At 35.7% G+C, this 21,505-nt stretch overlaps 2 pseudogenes; both read right to left on the bottom strand.

Annotated features, from left to right (window-relative positions):
- Nucleotides 1-18,125: 18,125 nt before the first annotated feature.
- LOC149230089 (pentatricopeptide repeat-containing protein CRR2, chloroplastic pseudogene) lies at nt 18,126-18,596 on the bottom strand (annotated as a pseudogene).
- An 84-nt stretch (nt 18,597-18,680) lies between these two features.
- On the bottom strand, nt 18,681-19,328 carry LOC149230090 (pentatricopeptide repeat-containing protein At4g21065 pseudogene; annotated as a pseudogene).
- Nucleotides 19,329-21,505: the final 2,177 nt, after the last annotated feature.

Genomic DNA, 21,505 nt, shown 5'->3' on the forward strand with positions numbered 1-21,505 from the left:
ATAGGGGTCCTTGCACTCAGTTGTGGACTCTACCCAGGCCTCCTATGCACACAATTGTAGGAGCCTTGTCTTCTTCACCTAAGCCTAGGAAGTAGAGCCTTCCTATCTTGACAATTCCACAAACACCCAAAAACTATTCAATGTACCCAATTCTCTATCAAAAGTTATCTCTAAGACTCATTATGAGTCAACTATTTATAAATTTTCTTTATATAATACCATGGTTCGCGGACCATGGGAGTATCTCATAACTGATCAAAAACAAGGGCTGAAACCCTTTTCACTCTTATATATCTGCACGCTTTACATCCACATATCACGGAGAATTTACATTATTTTTGCAAAACTTTTACAAAATTTGGTTAAATTAACCCCAAAACTACCCCTAGGGACCCTATCCCAACAATGAAAATCTAATAAGAAGAAGAATTTTAAAGGGTTTTACTCGTAATATATTTTTCCGAGGTCTCAAACCAATCCTGGTGTCTCTATGTGTGAATGATTTCTTCTATTGTTCCTTTATGTTCCACTACAATGATGATGATGTTTTTCTTTCTATATAATTTCATATGTTGTTGAATAATGTTGTAAACCTCAATAATGATATGATGTTGTGGGGTGAATTTAATATGTAATTGAAGCAATGAAATTATCTAAGGAAAAGAACAATATAGCCCTATGAAAAAATAACGTTTTCTCATCTCATAAGCTGTCAAGATCCCATGGAGTTTTTCAAAGGTGAGATTCTTCAAATCCTACATTTCTTCAATGGAAGAGACTTTGGAATTGAACTTTAGGGTTAGTTATCTTAAAATATTTTCTACAACAGCAGTATCCTTTACTTCATCACTAAGACCATTGATTGTGTTAACAATCCCACATACTCTAAGGAAAAATCTTACAATGCTTTCATCATTATGCATTCTAAGAGATTCATACTAAATTATATATGTTTGAAGTTTAGCACTTTTTACCTTAGAGCCACCTTCATAGCTTTGAAAAATCTTATCCCATATTTCCTTTATGGTGCTTAACTGCATAACTTTCACAAACTCAAATTCAGCTAAACCTCCCAAGATGGAATTTACAACCTTTGGATTGTTCTCATATTGTTTCTTTCCTATATCATATATGGGAATGGAGACCGATTATTGAAATCCACCTTCAACAATTACCCATACATCAACTCCTAGTTCTTGCAAGTATGATCTCATTCTAATTTTTGAAAACGTAAAGTTAATATCACTAAGAAAAGGTGGCTTATTTGAAGATACTCCCTCTTGACTGCTCATTTTGATAATTCTCCCTTTAAGCGATCAAGCTTCTTCTAAGGGATCTTCTCTAATTCCAATTGTTAGGAAAATTTCTGAGAGGAGGGTTGAATCAGTATCTTTAATTCACTTAAACTTTCAATTTCACATTCAGAATTATCACTTGTTATTTATCTAACCTGCATGTGTACGCGACTCTATTGAATGTAACCTGTGTATATCCAGATAACTAATTTTTCGTATGTTCCATCAGATGTTTATCTTTAACCAATGCATCATTATTTCATTATCCATTTATTAAGCAATAACCATGAGCAGTAAAGAGCATATAATTTTAATCAACGCACAAGAAACATATCAACACATACAGACACTGGGATTTTAGGTGGAAACCTAATGTGGGAGAAAACCATTTATGTTGTCATCTTTATCTTCTTATTTTATTATAAAGAAAATATCCATTACATTTTGTAGTAGCATAGACTCTTACTAGCACATAGGCACTCACCTGCAAGAGGATACAACCTTTTATCATTATCCAACACCCAGTGGAAGGGAGCTACAACCCCCTAATCTCGTTTATCGACTACTACAAGAAGGGAGGTCCTACCCCCTCACTAAAGGTTACAACCCTCGGCACCTTTTGGAAGACGTTTCATAATATTTCAAATTGGATCTTCCTATCAATCAATCATCAAAACATGCAGGCCACCTTTCATCAGATTTTCACACTGGACCCACACCAACAATAAGCCCAAACCAATATACCAAAAGTGAAATATTGAATCTCAAAATCTGAATCACTGAAGCACTATAAACCAACTGCACTAAAACTTCAAGCCACTGAATACTGAAGGTAACCAATCACATAATTGAATCTCAACCAATACAATCAAACAAATCAATGCAATACCAAATAATGCTATCACACGTCAACCATTCAACCATTCTCTGATTAATCACACTATTAGATACTAGATAGTCATCACAAAAACAATGTGCAATCACTACAAACCCTAATCAATATTACTTTTAGAATATATACGTGAATTTTCTGAAGGATAGCCACATATATACGTTCTTACTATGTATAACACTTGCGTACATATCTCAATTCACTGAATGTTGAAACCGAATCAATGCATCATCCACTGAGTTACTAACACACTAACTCATAGTAACAACTTAATCACAAATCAACACCCTGTAGCATCATCACTAACCAATATTCTAATCCACAATCAACTCAATCCAATCAACACTGCCAGACACATATCATCATGATAAACACATCATTGACAGACAGTAGCAAATAGAACAAACATCATCAATTGTCATCATCAAGCAACAAATCAAACCCTATTACATATATGCAAAAACAATAAAACAAATATGTTTATGTACTCGATTACCATGCATAACATCCACGTATATTTCAACATATTGAATAAATTATCACATAATTTATACGCAACAATAATAAACCAAATTTGTGTATGTAAGAGATCTTGTTGAAGAAAACTTACATACAAATATTAAATTACTGAGACCAACCTTTGCTGCAAACATAACATAATTTCTACATAATTTATTGTCAAATCACAGATCACTTAAAAATCATTCAAACATATCTTGCATCATTAGATACTCAAATATAAACAAGTCAGTCAAATATAACCATTAGTACTCAATGCACTTTCAGACCTCTCACATATGAGCCTTCTCCTTGCTCCCTGTTGCACACCTGTTTCAGATCAGATCACACATAAATAACTCATTACATTTCACACTTAACTCCTTGATCTCCATCTCCTTATATAGTTTTTTCCTTTGCCAATACCATAGGAAAATCCCTTCATAATGTTATTAGTATTTGTTGACGAGATGAAATAGACAGTGCTGACACAATGCCATGGAAAATTACCATGGTAATGGCCCTTGGTATCCAATTTTCCATGGTTCGAATTATGTATGTGACTTTTTTTCATAGTACCTATGTATGTACACGACTCTTCTCCACAGGGGTCGCATATACTTTTCAAACTTCACATTTTTCATGTAACTAAACTGTCATTTCTCTTTCATATCCTCTAAAATATTTGTACCATCAAACATGCCATCTGCAATAGTTCTACAATCATCATATTATAACCAATTTGTCATCAAGGACACCAATTTTTAATCAAGGACATATTTATCAAGCAGGTTTCCATCAAGGACAACACATTAACCATAATGTCAACAACATGTGCTTTTGAATGAGCAAGTATGCCTTGTGAAATGTTCAATTTTAATATGTATCCATGTTCTTTCACTGAAAGGAAAGGTAAAGTGGGCCTTTAGAATAAAAGTATTAGTACTATTCCAATAAATATGCACAAACATACATATGAAAGAATTGTTCGCTATCTAGCGAAATACTACACATGGATATAATGATCATTTAAACAATTACAACATACATTCAACAAGATGAGCACCAAATCCAATCAAATAGTTCAATTTCTTTAGTACATATGAAAAAAACACATGCTAAAAACATATAAAGAATAGTCTTATTGCATTCACAATATATGCATGAAAGTGTGTTGGCTCAACGAGCTTCAAATATTAAGAAAAATTGCCAAGATACAATGATACTGTGATACATGACTAGCTCCAATAGTGGAGAATTAAGCCAATAATTTCTATCCAAAAGAAAAATATTCCTCTCTAATGCCTAGGTGGAGAAGCCAAGGTGAAAATTCATTTGCTTGAGTAATGAGGCTTCTTTTATAACAAGAGGAATGGCCCTTGATATTCCTCATGACTCTTGGACTACCCTCATGAACCTTCCACTTCTAATGTGACCTTCTAACTTCCATGAGATTTTTGGACTTTTCCTAATGACTCATTAGAGGAATTTTGAGGTCTAAAATGGGACTCCTAATGAAATTATCAAATAATAGTGGAAATAATAAAATAATATTACATTACATCATCAAATTTTAGAGGGGAAAAATAAAAAACTACTTTTTCAACTTATCTCCTTATGGATTTACTCAAATTTTGAGCAGGAACACTCATTGGATGTAGAATTTCATTCCTCATAAAAGGAGTACTCATGTTGCATACTATTGATGGACCCTGCTACATGAAAAAATGAGAAATACATGAAAAATGTGTTTGAAATCAATTTTTTTCATATATTTCTCATTTTGCATGTAGCGGGGTCCATCGAAAGTATGCAGCATGGGTAATCTTTGGATGAGGAATTAAATTTTTCATCCAACGAGAACTCCCACTTGAAATTTGAGTAAAAAAATTAGGGAGATAAGTTGAAAAAATAGTTTTATTATTTTATTATTTTTTAATCTTTTTACTTTTTTACTCCAAAAATGGTGAATAATCGACCATGGTTAACATCATCATCTTGAATCCTATTGATTCTTATAAAGTTTATTTTGGTTCTATATTTTTCTTTGGAGGCCCATTTTATACCTCAAGATTCCTCTAATGTATATGACTCTTGGACTTCCACATATTTACCTTTACAATATTTCCCAAAATTACATCATCATGTGACAACAACATGACAAGTCATAAAAATTGATGACATGGACTCATATTGACTTGTAACGTGGAGTTCTCTGGTAAGTGATGACACTGCCACTGTATCTTCAATATTTTTAATAGATCTTTGCAATTTTGTTTTCTTTTACCGTCCCAAGGGTCTTGAGAAATCACGGAGTCTTCACGAGTCACTTTGATCATCTGAATCCATCTTCCATTCAACTATCGCAACAAGGTTCCTTTGTGCCTTTTATCTTCAAGATGTGTAGCCTTTCTTGACAAATATCCCCACAGATATTTTCCATGCTTTATTGAACACCTGCAAGTATATATCACTCATGGAAAGAAAACATTAGCTCAAAAATCTTTTATTTTATCATGCTTCATGCAAATTTTCTAATTGTGGCTCAATAGTGTGCAAAGGAGAGAGGGAGAGGCCTTCTGGGTGGAGATATCACTTGCAGGAGACAGAGTAGGGCTTCGTTGCTAACTGTGATTGTGCCATGCAAAACTCTGGAGGAGGGGGAGACAAGGTGGGTGCAAGTCGCAGTTGCAAGGGGTAAGGGAGCATGACTATCCACTAAAAGTGTGCCCTGCACTAGGGAGGGACACGAGGAGGGAACATTTCGCAATAATAAGGCACAAGGGGAGGCATCACTACCCATTGGAAGTGTGCAATGTGCAACATTGGGAGACATGGGCTTGACTGGCACGATGAGGAAGGACAAATAGCAAGGAGGAGAGTATGCTGACCAGAATTGTGCAATGCATAGGAGGGACAGAGAGAGGACTTAGGGTGGCATAAGTCACAATTTTAGCTGACAAGGAGGGTCTCCACTAGGCCTTATAAGTGTGAAGTGCATTCTTCCTAGCCTAGAGGGAAAACTTGCAAAGTTAGAAAAATTACTAAGTATAGAAGGGTGAAACATGTAAAATCACACTAAGTTAGGGGTATAATCAGGCATAACACATATCAAATCAACAATAAAACTTAGATAGGACCCAAGAATGAGAAATATACACCAAAACCGCATTTCACAAACAATCTTCAAGTATAACAAATAAAGTATATGCATTTGCAACACATACGTGTCATTTTGTGACTAATTAGTGCATTATGACTCGAAAGCGCATTATTGCTTCCCTTAGTGATCTAACAACACTTAGGAAGGAACATGAAAATTTGAATATGTGTGAGAACATGAAATGACACTTGAAAACCAAAAGTGACACTTCGTATAATGTCTGAAATTGATAGGCTCATTTTGAGGATTTCTCCTTTTCTTTCTCTACTCTGTCAGATCAACACATGAACCCACCACTGTGTAGAATTCCAAATCAAAATGAGGATTCATGGGTTTGGGCATCATAGGTCCACTAAGAGTTATCCATTTTGTATGGCTTGTGTTTTCCATCTAGACATCACTTGACCAAATACTTAGACCCAAAAAAAGAAGGAGACTTAACAAATAGTCAAGCATTGTAGTTGCCACAATCCCTATTTGTTTTGCCACATAATCTTTTCAGGCCATACATACACTCTCACACAAGATCTTATTTGAGTACATTATCCAAAAAAATTGGAAAACAAGAAAGACATGAAACGACATAATAGCGCAAACAATTGGAGACACGAAAATAAAATTCTACAAAGGTAAGAACATAGCCCAGGGATGTTACTAGAAATAGTGTTTAATATCTCGGCCATTGACAAGAAAAGGTTCAGTCCTCCCATCTAAATATTTCAATATATAAGAATTGTGGCCAATCTTCTCAATTATGGTATAAGGTCCAATCCACAGAGATTGAAACTTGGTGTGCTTGCCTTTCTCTTCATGGACTTTGTCCCACTTCAGTACTAAGTCACCTACGCCAAAAATTTTGTTCCTTGATGATTTCTTATCAAACCAACAGTTGATTCAGTTTTGGTGGATAGCAAAACTTTATTTTTCTTTGAGTGTTCTTCCTCAAGCTTAAGAAGGGTATCTATCCAACTCTAAACAAGGAGACGTGGTTTGCCTTGAGATTATTGAGAAAGTTATAAGGTGGTGAGGTACATGTTTGGTGAAAGGATTGCTTCTTTTCCGTATACAAGGAAGTAGGGATAGGTCTTCAGAGAGGGTTTGGGAGTGACACGGTAAGCCCATAATTTATTCACCAAAGAATTATGTCAGTTATTTTGTTCAAAGAAGATGGTTTTCTTGATAATACGGATCAGATTTTTGTTTGTGGACTCATCCAAACCCTTCCCTATGGGTAGTAGTTTGATGCATGCTTTAAAACAATACCATTTTCTAATGCAAACTCATAAATATTTAACAAGGAAAAATAAGTTGCATTACCAAAGACAAGAGATGTAGGACTGTTGAACATGGTTATGATGGTTTGTTTAAGAAATTGGATGACTTCCTGATCGTTAATTTGTCTTAGCGGAACTCCTTTCACCCACTGAGATAAATAATCAATTACTGTTAGAATATATCGATGTTTTTTTGACGAATGAGGAAAAAAAATTTGATGACATCTAATCCCCTTTGTTGGAATGGTTCTTCCACTGTTATTGGTAGCAATGGGGCAGTTGACCTCTAATCACGACCAACACACCTTTGACACATTGGACACTTTTAGGCATAGGCATGAGCATCCTTAAATAATGTGGGCCAATAATAATTGCCCTCATTACCTTATGAGCAGTAGTATCACCCACGAAGTGTCCACTTGCTGTTCCATCATGAATATCTCTTAACACCCATTCTTAATTTGGAGGCTCTAAGAATTTAAGCAGGACACCATTGTCGTGCAACTTTCGAAAAAGAACACCATGCACAAGTTGGTAATATAATGCTTTAAGACGTATCACCCTCTTATGTTTAGTTGATATATGTGAAGGAAAGGTGTCATGCTATAAGTATTGTCATATATCTGAATACGAAGACGTAGTTGTACTTGTGGGAGGAACTTGCTCAATATTATACATCTTTATTTCCTGTTCCCACCCAGAAGCAGGAAAAATTTTAAAAACCCCCTAAATTTATATGTATAAAAAATGGGTGAATCCCCATGATACACAGGAAAAATGGAAAGCGATTTTATCAATAATATAATATGTATATATAATTTTTTTTGGCGAATCTCTCAACAGGTTATATTATTTTGTAAAATCATGGTGAATCTCATTGAATTATAAAATCTTGTAAGATCTTCCCAAATCTTTCACTGAATAATAAAACATTGTGAAGTCCTGGCGAATTTTTTGTTAAAGTATGAAACCATATATGATAATAGGAAAACATATTCATTAAACTAAAATATACTAACTTAGATGTTTGGAAAAAAGAAACATAATTTTCTCTTCCAATAAACAAAGTTGCAAGCTTCAGTGGGCGTGTTTGTCAATGTTCTTACTGTACACTCTTGCATATCCCTCTATTAGTTTTGATAATATTCCACCACAAAGTTCTTGTATGTGTTGATCTTGACCACCACTTCTATCAAGGTAGGAGATATTAATCTTTTCTCTACCACTTCTCTCAAGCTATGAGAGATTAATGTTTGCACAAATCATGGCATAAAAACACCTATTGAGTTTAAATATTTTGTTTACTAACAAGACGTAGAGACTTTCTATTGCTAAGAACTTTAGATCACAAATTCACTTAATTTTTTTAATCCAAAAATTCTGGAAGCCTTATTTGAAAATAGAGATGCCAACCAAGATATTCAATGAATATGAAAATATTAAACATTTAAACATCATTTATAATTATAATTTAAAGATATATTTAAAGTTAGGGATGCTTCCAATAATCGTGACAATTTGATGAGCAATGAACATAGTTGTACAGGAATCGCTCCTCTTTTTGGTAAGTTGGGAACATGAAGGAAGCATCCCTTTGTTTGGAACTTTTTAGGGAATTTGGGAACTTTGTGAGTTGCATTGTTAAAGAATACTTGAAAATAAATTTATGGTATAAATAATTTTAAATTAAAATTGTATTTTGGATATTAATAAGTATTAATTTTCAATACTATTAAATTAAAATGTAACTATTTTAATTATTATAAAACTTAATTTATTACAAATTATTTATTATATTTTAAAATATTATTATAAAACAAAATTAAGTTATATACAAATATTATTTAAAAATGATTTAAATAAAAAATATTCATGATATTCATTTTTTAGTTCTAGATATGAATAAGTTTTAATGATATAGATACGTTTTAATGCATGTATGTTTACTTTTATCTAAGTTAATTTTTATTATATTTTCATATTCAAAAAGTAATCTTATTTAGCTTATGCAACTCTTTTCTAATCAAAACAAAATAATGATTCAAAGATTCAAATTTATTAAAATATTTAAATTTTATACATAAAATTTTTAAAATATATATAATCACAAATTTCTAGTTTATATATTTAATAAAGATTAATATATTATAATACAAATAATATGTAGAATGCTAATATGAAATATAGCTGAATAACATTTAAAATATATTATTATCTTTGTTTATTGTAATCTAAAATAATTTGTTATATTTTTAATATTTAATATAATACATTTATTATTTTATTTTTATTTGTATATTATGTACAAATACTATGTAGCAATTCCAATATGAAGTATAGCAAATAAAATTTAAAATGCATTATTATCTTTGTCCATGGTAATTTAAAATATTTTTTTAATTTTTTAAATATTTAATATCATTCATATATATATATATATATATATATATATATATATATATATATAGATATATATATATGATTTTGATTAAAATTTTATATTTAACATATATTTGCAGTATTTAGAAAATGTTACCAAAGTGCTAATATTGTTGTCCTTGTTATTCAAAAGGACTAATATTGTTGCTTTTTGGATTCAGATCAATATGAAGTTGTTTTTTTGGGAAATCATGCGAAAAACTTTTTGATAGGGCCATGACCATTGTAGTGGCATTTTTTTAAATGAGCAATTTATTGTATTATAACATGTTTTGTACTATGTTTTTATTAAAATGGAAATTTCAACTTGAATTTAAGTTTATTGAAACAACTCAATTGAATTCTCTATTTATAAAAATATATTACATACATATTTGTATACTTAATTTTATAGTATTTTTATTTATAGATTTTGGAGTAAGATTTAAAATTGTTTTTAGTTGGTTAAGAATTTGTTTTCTTTATATATATAGTTAGTCATTTTTTTCTTGAATGATGATGATAAATCAACTCACATTCACGCATAAGAGTTAGTGATCATTGTCCTCAAAGGTGGTTCACAACTAATTTATTATAAGTTTTTCCACCTTAAAAAAGTAATTTTCTGCATACAAAAAATTACTAAAGAAAACACATATCTATGACTGCCAAGTTTTTCTAATTCTCTCTAAGCCTCCAATGATGCCAAGGGTCTTTAGTGCATAAAAGCCCAATACTCATCAGTTCGGTAACAAGCCTTGCTTTTATTGGTAGTTCATTTGTGTCATCACTGGGTTTTCTCAATAGACTATTGTAAACAACTTCCATTTTATTTGGAAAATTAATGGTTATCCATTTTGGAAGATTCAATCCCCCCACAAATATGCGTTGGTTGGTTTCTTCTTTGTTAAAATATCCAAAAATACTATTCCATAACTATATACATCTCTTTTTGATGAAACGCTTTCACCCAATCCATATTGGACAAAATTATTCAAACCATTTTAACAAAAAGAAAATCAAATAAGAAATCTATAAATGTGACAAAAAGTAAGACATGAATGTGTATAACTAGCCAAAAAGTCATACCTGGGGAAATACAACCAATGGATCCTTTAAGTGTATGTGAAAAAGTCATTGAATCTATAGCATTTGCAAAAATTATTCTTACAATACCAAAGTTTGCTATATAACCTATCATGTCATCTCCTAAAATCACATTACTTGGTTTTAAATCACAATGTACCACTTGCACAAAACATTGGTGGTGCAGATATGCCAAACCTTGAGCTATGTCTATGGTGATGTGTAGTCTTTGATTGAAGCTCAATTGACATACATCTTCACCAGGGTATAACCACTTTTCTAATCTGCCATTTTGCAAATATGGAAATACTAAAGCTTTGATATCAAGGTTTGAACAACAGGTAATGATTCTGATCAAATTCTGGTGTCTAACTTTTCCCAACTCATTACATTCACTGATATAACTTCAGTGAGCCTCTTCATTTTGAAAATTGAGGACCTTGATTGCAACCAACATGTCATTGATCAAGACTCCTTTATAAACTAATTTGAAACTACCAACTCCTAACAAGTTCGCACCACTAAGTCGGTTAATTGCAGAAATAAGTTCTTCCTGTGAAATTCTTGGAGGGCCTGAATTCCAAGGAATAGCTTTTGTAATCTCGAGGAAAGCTCTCCCCGAACCTATCCCTTGCCATGTTGCCAAATTAAGAATCCAATGAATAAAATTCATATTACAACAACACAAATGCCAAAAGGAATCATTACCATTTTCACAAGCCAATGATTATTGTGAATATTGGAAATAGGTGATGGACATGGTGGCAACTGTACCCATTGTCTACTCAGACCGAGATATCCCATGAATGCTCTGCTCTTATGTCTTTGGAAAATCCCGCCTTTGGGAACTTCCCCCATCAACTTATTGAAAGAGAAGTTCATATGGTGATGCATTTTAAGGTTTTCTAGGGACATTGGTATTGTGCCTGATAAATTGTTGCCAGAGAAATCCAAGTCCTCCTAAAATCCCATTTTCCCAAGTGAATCAGGAATTGGGACATCAAATGAGTTCAACGACAGATTGAGATATTGTACTTTTGTGCAGCTTTCAAGTTGGCTTGGAATAGAACCCGTTAATTGATTGAAAGCAACATTTATTTGCTGAACCATGGTCATTTTTCTAATTTCCAAAGGCAGGGGACCTTCTAATAAATTGTTGGACAAGTTGAAGAAGAATTGCAAATTTGGAAGACCTGCAACTATTCGTGGTATATTTCCATGGAACCTATTGTGAGCCAGGTCCAACACCTCCAATCTCAGGCAATCTCCTATGTTGGGGGATATGTTTCCGGATAATTTGTTTTGATCAAGGTAGAGGTCTCTCAGTTGTTTCAATTGACCCAAAGAGTGAAAAAAAATTCCATAGAACTTGTTTTGGCTCAGAGATAAGGGTCCTAATGTTTGTACCCTTCCAATTTCCGTTGGGATATTTCCTTGTAACTTGTTTTTGTCCAGATACAATCTTTTCAACTTTTGAAGTCTGCCAAGTGTTGAAGGAATGGATCCATTGATATTCCACTCTAAATTAAGGTATGTCAGATTAACCAGTTTTCCAATCTCTGGTGGTATTTTTCCACCTATTTCATTGTGGCTCAAATTGAACACAAACAGTGGGGAAAATTGTTCAATGGGAAAAGGTAGGGTGTTAGTAAGATGATTTTCACCTAAGTGTATTTGTTCAAGGAAGGAGCAATTATTTAGAAAAGTAAGAATAGGTAATGTTGTGTTGATACCACTTACGAGTTGATTTCCTCCTAAAAAGATGCATTCCAATCTGAATAGTTGACCCAACTGCACAGGAATTTCTAGGATGCACATAAAAGATTGGGGCTCAAGTATATGCAAGCCTGTAGCTTGTTACATTGGGGATTTTTGAGAGCTAATTGTTGATTGCGGTTGGAAAAATACCAGCAATCTCATTCTTTCCTATGTGCTAGAGGGTAGCAACATGGTAAAAAAATGAAGAAAAATATCCTTGAGCCATACCATGAATATGGTCTATAATCAATAATGTGTTTAAACTTTAGTATTCAGTAGTCAATGCATGGCAAGAAAACCATATGCACATAATCTGACATTAAATTTTAATATTGCCAATCACTCTATAGAATACACCTTATGGATAGCATTGGTGGCCAAATAGAGACATTCCAACAATTGTTTGCCTTTGTGTCAGTTTACAGAAATAAAAAAATTGGTACAGTTGGATACAAAAAATAACTTACAACTACTTATAAAATAGTCAGATATTTGTCCATCCAACTAAGGTTTAGTGGCAAGTCCAATTGCTTGTTGTGAAGATAACTCAAGTTCAAATCTCGACAGGTGGGATCTAATAAAATTTGCATCTGAGACTGGTGAAAGTGCCAGCAACCTTGACAACAAATGGATGGAGAGAAAAATTAACCAGTCCCCACTATAAGCCCAAACTTTCCATTTAAAAAAGAACAATTCAGTTAAAAACTCAATTATTGCAATCATTGGATTGGAAATTGTGGAGAACAAGAACAAAAAAAAAACATAACTTTATAATGAGAATATGATTTAAAAGGGGGATGACTTTCAAGTGAAGTCTTTTCCATACCATTCATTTTTTCTTTACAAATTACATAGCTTCTTCAACATGAGAAAGCCTGGGAATAACATATATTTCTACATCTGCACATCCGCTGTAAACTAATCCAAGTTGAAGCCTCTAGATTTCCAAAGCATTCGTTGTATCTAAAATTTTGGAGCGTATTTGAAATCTACTAACTACACCAAATGGCCACCCAGAATTACACTTGGCTGCTATGTTACTCCCAATGTCTCCAAACTTTTTTGTCGTAACCAAAAAAAGGACCAAAAAAGTAGAACTAATACATAAACTGGTAATTATTTGATTTCCACCCAATTTTTAGTCAAGGAACGAAAGGTCCACAGGATATCATCTGGAATTTGTATCTTCTAAAATCAAATATTGGACTGCTCACAATCAAAGTTGGGCTTCTCTGTAGGAAATCAATACTAACAAAATGAAATTGGTTATTGAAATAATATATCGCAGTTCCTACTGTGAACACTGAAACAAGAAGCCTCAGAGATAGTGAGACAGTTAGTAGATGCTTGTTTCTCCATGTTGCATGTTTCCGGTTGGGCTCATTTCATCCTTTACTTTGTGTTTTTAGTTCAATGATGTGCTTCATAACAATTTGTCCAATAGGAAAATTGTAATTCAAAGTAATTTGCATCAACATATTGTTTAACCCTCCATCTCAAAACACTTTAGTAACTACTAATTGCAATGACCCTTTTTCAACCAAAGCATCTCAAAGCATGTCTGCATGAAAGAATAATTTGCACTAACATATTATTGAGCCTTCCATCTAGAAACACCTTACTCTAGCAGCTACTAATTGCAACTACCATTTGTCAACCAAAGCATGTCTTCATGCTTCTTGTTGTGGAAACTGTTATTTTTATTGTCCATTAAGAGGGAATCACCAATAATCCCCACATGAGCATACCCCATCTTTGAAATGATGGAAATGATTCGCATACCTCACAATAGTTTCTCGATTAGAAATCTTGGCTATAAGCTTTGTTGCATTGTGGTGGTCATCACACACATGAAGGTTTCTTGTGATCCTTATAAGGGTTTCGGGGCTTGTGTGGATAAGGCCAAAATCAATGGCCAACTTCTCGTTATGACAGTAAAGCATGTTCTCTTTGACCTATTCTTCAACGTCATGCAACACAAAATTTGTGTTAGGAACATACCTTGCTTCTTTCATCTTCCCAGACAAGGTCTCCAGCAATGCATAAATTTGATCAAACTCAGGGTGTGATCTGTCTCCTACAAGAAATTTATTGATCTGCCTATTTACATCAATCAAGTTGCATCCTGGTGACTTTTTCAGTCTTCTATTTTTCATCATTATTCTCACCTTTGTTACACATCCCACATGCCAGCTGTAGCATATATGTTTGAGAGCAAAACATAGTACCCACTGTTTTCTAGCTTTAAATTAAAAAGCTTCCCAGCCACCTTTTCTGCGAGCTCTATGTTGCCATGAATTCTACATGCACCAAGCAAGGCTCCCCAGACATCAGCATCGGGTTCTAGTGATCCAGGTGGATATTGTGGCCACCTGCCATGTCCACTTGGACCCCCGCCATTGTTCCTTTTAGCTTTTCAGTTTCCTTAATTGTAGCACAATTTACTATTTTTAGCAGTTTTTTAGGTCCTAAACTTCCAGAGCCGTTTTGAGGCCCTAAACGACGTTTTTTGGGAAAACTAGGAGCAATGATATCGAATGGTTGGTTATGCCTTTCGGATTGATGAATGATCTTGCAACCTTCATGAGGCTAATGGATGACATCTTGCGGCCATTCACCAACTCATTTGTAGTGGTATACTTGGATGACATCCTGATCTTCAGCAAGAGTTTGGAAGAGCACCTCCACCACATCTGACATGTTCTCCAAACACTACAACAACACAATTTATGTGCCAATTTGGAGAAATGCACTTTTGGCATGACCCAGGTTCAGTATCTGGGATACATTATTGATGAAAAAGGGGTGCATGTGGATCCAACCAAGATCCAAGTCATTCGAGATTGGCCATCTCCAACCACTCTGACAGAGCTCCGCAACTTTCTAGGTCTTGCCAACTTCTACAGCAGGTTCGTGTTGGGATTTTCTCATATCACTTGGCCCTTGAGTCAAGTCGCCAAGGGAGGAGTGAAAGAAAAATTATTTTGGTCTGAATCTCAACAGATGGCATTCACAGAGTTGAAAGATCGCCTTTGCACAGCACCAATGCTCGGATTACCAGACTTAAAACAACCATTTGAGGTCGAGACAGATGCCTCTGACTATGCTATTGGGGTAGTCCTTACTCAACACAGGCATCCAGTGGCATATCATAATGAGACACTTTCAGACATAGTCCGAAATTATCACACTTATGACAAAGAGATGTATTCCATTGTGCAGGCTTGCCGACAATGGAAGCATTACATTTTGGGGAAGGAAACGGTCATCCACACAGACCACCGACCCCTGCAGTTCAGACAAGCCCAAGGGAAATTGTAGAATGATCGCCATCAGAAGTGGTCCACATACCTGCAACAGTTCCATTTGATATCAAGTACAAGAAGGGCAGCACTAATAATGTTGCAAATTGCCTCAGTCGACCACCAATAATGGCTTAACCACCACGCTCAACTCTTGTGGGCATGAGACTTCTGATTGGCCACTTCTCTACAAAAGTGACCTAGAATTCGGCCACACATACCAGACACTCTTGGAGGGTCAACATGTTCCAGATTTTCACCTCCAGGATGCCTTGTTATGCCACCTGGGTCACATTTATGTTCCTTCAAGCGAGCGTGCCAAGATGATTTGGGAAGCACACTACAGTCGGGCTGCTGGGCATTTCGAGGTTGAGAAAATGGTGGCAGTACTGTAGAAGTATTTCTATTGGCTGAATCTTCGACAGGATGTTGGGAAGTACATTAGATCATGCACTGCCTATGTCATTGCCAAACCGACCATCAAGAAGCAAGGCCTCTATACCCCGCTACCTACCCCTAGTCGACCTTGGGAATCCATCTCCATGGATTACATGTCAGGCCTTCCTTCCACTAAGCATGGAAATGACTGTGCTTTTGTGGTCGTCAACAAGTTCTCGAAGATGGCCATTATGGCAGCCTGCAAGAAGAATATCACAGTAGAAGCCACTACTAAACTCTTCTTTGAACGAGTGTGGGTACACTTTGGGATCCCACAATCTATCATCTTAGATCAGGACAGCAGGTTCCTCAGTACATTTTACTCCAGTCTTTGGTCGATGCTGGACACCAAACTCACTAAGTCCGCAGCCTTCCATCCTCAAACTGATGGTCAGACAAAGGTTTTCAATAGGATGATCGTACACATTCTACGCATGTACAACTCAAATCATCCACGCACATGGGACGAGAGCCTCCCCTATGTTTAGCACAGCTACAATCAGGCTCTTCACAACTTGACTGGCCACAACTCTTTTTAGGTGGGCTTGGGATTCCAGCCACTATGTCCCATTGATGTGGCCATGCCATTTGCAGCTACTCACACAGATTCAGCTCATGTCCAGTCTGAAATAGATAAGGCAACCAACTTCATTGAGCACATCCAACATATTTTCCAGCAGGTCCATCACATTCTGTAGAAATCAAATGCCAAGTACAAGCAGCGACATGATCAAAATCAGGTGCCGCATAAGTTTTAGGTGGGCGACAAAGTCTGGTTGCATTTGCAAAAGGAATGCCTTACCGGAGCCTATCAGAAACTCAAACCACTCCGATATGGTCCTTACACCATTACCAACGCTGGAGGACATAATGCATTTGAGCTCAGCATTCCCCCATTCCTTGGCCTGCACCTAGTGTTTAATGTGGACCGCCTTCGGCAATACTTTCCACCATTACTAGAGACATCCGACATTGTAGAACAGCTCACACCCACAGAGTTAAATCCAGATTGCATGGAACAAGATGCAATTGATCGAATCATGGACACATAGATCAAGAACACTCACCAACAAAATATCCAACAGTATCGAGTTGTCAAAGAAAACCAACTCCTTCACCAGGGAAAGTTGCTCACCAGGGACCAAGTTTAGCAAAAGTTTCCTCATCTCATGGAGGAACTCAATGCAATGGGGACCATTACTTCCTAAGGGGGGAGGAATGATCTAGGTGGATATTGGTGGCCACCTACCAAGTCCACTTGGACCCCCACCATTGTTCCTTTCAGCTTTTCAGTTTCCTTAATTGTAGCATAGTTTACTATTTTTAGCAGTTTTTCGGGTCTTGAACTTCCAGAGCCGTTTTGAGGCCCTAAATGACGTTTTTTGGGAAAACTGGGAGCAACATGGGTGCATGGACTAATGTTTCTCTTCCCAAAGTTGTAATTCTCAGATAGATCTTTCTAATGAGATATTGTGCGTGTCAAACGGAGATCATACGCCAAAGTTACGACCCCGGGAAGTTGATGTACCAATTTACCCAAACGGGTCCCACAGTTTGGCGTTTCATCTTCTAGGGTTAGGTTTTTGGATGTTTAGGGTTTTCCATTGTTTCTAAACAATAAATAGGCCTTCGAGCCTCATTGTAACAGAGTTCAGAGGCATGTAGTGGCCACATCTCTTCTCAGAGATAAGTTACCATCGCCCTAGCTGGTTTATTTCCATTGTTGTTTGTAAACATATTTCAATATTTTACATTAATGAAATGAAGTATTATTTCCACTGCATCTTTGTGTTTATGGTTATCTCTGTAATTTGTAGCGTTCCTATTTAAATCTAGATCATCTAGTGGCATCTCATTTATTAGGTTTTGAGCCTCATCAATAAGCCCAGCACGGCCAATAAGATAACCATGCAGGCATAGTGTTTGACCCTGGGTCTGATGTGATAATCTTGACTCATGCGATCAAAATACTGCCATCCTTCATCTACAAGCCCGACATGGCTACATGCTGACAAAATTGAAAAACAATGTGATATGATCAGGCTTCATGTCTACCTGTTGCATTCTGTAGAAGAGTTTGAGAGGATCCTCACCATAACCATGCATTGCATACCCTCCAATTATTTCATTCCATGAGATCACATCTCTTTCAAACATTTCATCAAACAATTTGTTGGCATATCCTATACTCCCGCATTTCGTGTACATAGTTATAAGGGCATTCACCACCAAAATCTCCTCATCAAGTCCATTTTTGAGTACAAAATCATGAATGGTATTTCCCTGTAGTAAAGATACGAGATGAGCACATGCCTGGAGAACACTGGCAATGGCAACAAAATCATATTTCACCCCTACCTCCAGCATTTGCTGGAAAACTTCCAAAGCCTCAAAGCCATGCCCATTTTGGGCATATCCTACAACTATCGTACTCCATGTGATGACATTAGGCTTTACATTTGTTAGTTTCATTTCATAAAACAGATTCAAAGCCTCATCACAACGTTCATTCTAGACATAACTGACAATCATGGCATTCCATGAAACTACATCTCTCTAGGACATGCCATCAAAAACATTGCACGCATCATTTATGCTCCCGCATTTGGCATACATAGCTATTAGAGAATTCCCCACTAAAAGGTTATGTGAAAATTTAGCTCTTCTTATGTAATCATGAACTCCCTTACCCTGTTGCAAATCCACTAGGCTCACGCACATAGGGAGAATACTAACAATTGTAACCACATCTAGTTTCATGCTTTCCATTTCCATTAGTTGAAACAATATCAAGGCATTATCCCTCTCCCCATTCTGCGCATAACCACCAATAATTGCATTCCATGAGATGACATATATCTGAGGCATTTTTTCAAACACTTGATGTGCATACTCCACACTTCCGCATTTGGCATACATCATCACAAGGGCATTACCCACAAACATATCAGATTCTAACCCGCACCAAATTACGCAGTGATGTATCTCTTTAACTTGCCATAAAGCAGAAGATCCTAGGCTTGCACATGCCTTGAGAGCACAAGGAAATGTATACCCATCAGGTTGCAATCCATGTCTCAGCATCTCATAATAAAGCCCAAGGGCTTCTTCCCAAAATCCATTGTTGGCATACCCTCTAGTCATTGAATTCCATAATAGTACATTTCGTTTAGAAATTTTTCCAAACAGTTTTCGTGCATCCATTATACTTTCACATGCACTATACATATTCACAAGTTTGGATCTCAAATATAAACTTTGTTGTAACCCATATAACAAAATGTGATTCTGAACTAACCTGCCATCTTCCAATAGATCAACATATATGTTAAATTCAATTGCTATCTATTCTGCCTTGTCACATGCAAAATGTCAAATGCCCCCTCCATCTTACCATCTTTACAAAGTACAACAACTTTAGAGTTCATGAATGGAGGACTCCCGCAACCTTCTGGTTCATATTTTAGTGGTTTTGAATTGGGTTTTGTAGATTCAAGCTCGCAATTTTTTCTCTTTCACCATGTGGTTGTTCATTGGTACTCATCCTTCCGTTTCATTACCATTGCATATACTCAATCCCATAAAATATCTTTCTATTCTACTATCCATATATCCCAAAATGATCTATCGACTTCAATGAGATCTGATACCCAAAATCCTAGGGTATCCTGAATAGGGTATTGTGCTTATTTGAATTAAAATTAATTCCTGAATAGTGTATTGTGCTTCTGTGGATAAAATTAATTCCTGCAGGTGAGGCCCTCTTCATTTCCCATTAAACGCAGATTTTGTAGAGCACCACAACTGGAGAACAAGTCATACGATGACCAATCTCGAAAAAAATCAATGCATAAAACAAAGTCTCTGAAGCAATATGAGCACAACTTCTAAAACTGACACCCGACATAGGGAGAAAAACAACGAATATGCCAAAACTGCAACTGTAACAGATGGATGATCTCGTCCTTCTGAAACCACCTCCAGGAAAAATTTGTTCATTGGTCATCAAGACACTTGTTTATTTGCAGGAAGCTCAACAATGAGGAGGATTGTATATGAAAATTTATATAGGCTAGTCAAATTGAAAACCCTAAAACACAGGGTGATTTCAACCCTAGCCTCGATTTCTAAGAATGGTAGAGGGCGAAAGGGCCCCTAACTGGTTCCATTCATGCAAATCGAGGGGATCCCCTAAGCCGGATCTCCATATTAATTAAAACTCTTGTTGCCTTTCCAGACTAGGGGATCCTCCACTGTGGTTTCTATCAAATACTCTTCAACATCTAGAATGTCCCTATCTATCAAATGTTCCCTTCGACTTGGATGACTTCTTCCTTTCCTTTGATATTCAACGAGATTCCCAAGAGCTATGTTCTCCATTATTCATACGAGCTCTTGTTTCCATGATGCCATGATGCATCTTCTTACCATGATCATATCTGCAAGGACTTCTAATAGGATCCTTTTGAGAGGGACACCATCTCATTCATAATGGAGATCTATTACTCCCTTTTCCCTGATCCTTTCTTCAGCTTCCTTCACCCTTCTGGCGATATAGTATTGTTCTGTCTTGTCAACCTTCCCTTTCCTTTTTGCACATATTTGAGTCCTTTCAACTTGTCTTTCTCTATCTGGCATAGAGACCTCAAATTGTTGCACAAGGAAATTTCCATATCCCGAGGACACCTGACATCTTGCTTATTAAGAACGTAGATGATTATTTTCATATCATCTTTCTTAGATCTCCCAAATGAGATCTCATGAAGATATTTCTTCTTTACTGCATGTCAGAGATTGCCTTTCCTAATTTTTATATATCTCTTATCTGTCTCCTTTCTTGCTACATAGAGATGAGAGGACTTTTAAGAGTTCCTTCTCATGAGTTTAAAGGAGACTTGTTCACTAACTTCCCTTCTCTATAAGGATTTTGTCAATCCCTTTTATTCCATGCAAGATAACCTATCTATCCTATAGATCTTCTTGCATTCATGAAGTCATTTCAAAGAAAAAAGGATTACAAATATTCAACTCGCATTTTATTTAAGTGACACAAAACTCACATTCTGTGTCATTCAAATGTATACAAATCTTCAACTGAACCTAACAGCCCTCCAAGACTAAGAAAAATCCTCCAAATGCAAGAACACCGAAGTCTGCAAGCAGAATAATGAAGATATTCATGTCGGCTCGAAAATGAATTAAATTAAATAAATGGAAGTAATGTTGGCTCAATAAAATAGTCACGACGGTTCATGAGTTTATTTTCTTTCATATATATAAATACCCATCTAGGGTCAGCGAAAATGCATGAAGAAAAATTCTCGCATGCCTCTGAAATTTCACATATAGGAGCAAATCCACAGTAGGGTTTGACTACACCT

Source organism: Pinus tabuliformis, chromosome J, assembly GCF_031772625.1.
Source record: "Pinus tabuliformis cultivar Carrire ecotype Pingquan chromosome J, CPIR1, whole genome shotgun sequence".
Taxonomy (NCBI): Eukaryota; Viridiplantae; Streptophyta; class Pinopsida; order Pinales; family Pinaceae; genus Pinus; species Pinus tabuliformis.